The sequence below is a fragment of the Egretta garzetta genome, unplaced genomic scaffold (assembly GCF_000687185.1).
Source record: "Egretta garzetta isolate BGI_Z169 unplaced genomic scaffold, ASM68718v1 scaffold36, whole genome shotgun sequence".
Taxonomy (NCBI): Eukaryota; Metazoa; Chordata; class Aves; order Pelecaniformes; family Ardeidae; genus Egretta; species Egretta garzetta.
Window position 1 is genome coordinate 714,062 of NW_009259975.1, and position 712 is coordinate 714,773.

General features: G+C 56.7%; 1 protein-coding gene across 1 annotated transcript in view; it reads right to left on the minus strand.

Moving 5' to 3' along the window:
- MRPL15 (mitochondrial ribosomal protein L15) overlaps positions 1-712 on the minus strand; it is an 11,328-nt gene that overhangs the window by 10,265 nt on the left and 351 nt on the right. The gene's annotated exons all lie outside the window — the stretch shown is intronic.

The following is a 712-nucleotide window of genomic DNA, read 5'->3' on the forward strand; positions in this document are numbered from 1 at the left end:
TGCTGGGAGGGCGGGGGAGCCGCGGAGATTAAACCTGAACGTGGGCCCGCCCTTTCGGCCTGTCCTAATTCCTGTCAGAGCAGCGACGGGTTAGGCGCGGGCCCCAGGCTACGTTCCGTTTCCCAGCGCTTGCTTCTCTAGTATTCGCACAGCTCTCGGCCAAGTATTTTAAACCTTTAAAAGCCTTTAAAACCATCAGGCCGCCTCTAAAAAGCGGCCGACTGAGGGCGCGCAGGACGTCCCCCACCTGAAAGCGCAGGGCCCTGCGTCAACCCAGAAAGTTTAAAGGCCGGCACTTGCCCGAAAGGTGCGTTGTTACTAGAGGCTTCCCTCGTAGCGCTCCAGTTCGTGATCACTGTCATTATTTCAATCAAAAAAGGGGACCGACTGGAAAAATCGTACAGCAGCTTCCATCGGTGCGTTGGTCTGGTGGGACGTTACGTTACCCTGTGGCGCGGGGGCTGCCGGGTGCAGGCTTACCGGCACGAAGAACTGCATGGGGTCCGCCTGAGATAAGAGTTAATTTTCCCCACAGCAGCCCTCATAGTGCTGTGCTTTCTGTCGGTACGTAGAACGGTGTTGATAACGTAGAAAGGTGTTGATAACGCACCAACGTCTTGGCTGGCAGAGCTCGCACAGCATCAAGGCTGTGTCTCCAAAGTTCCACCACCACCACCAGTGGGCTGGGAGGGGGCAAGATCTTGGGAGGGGA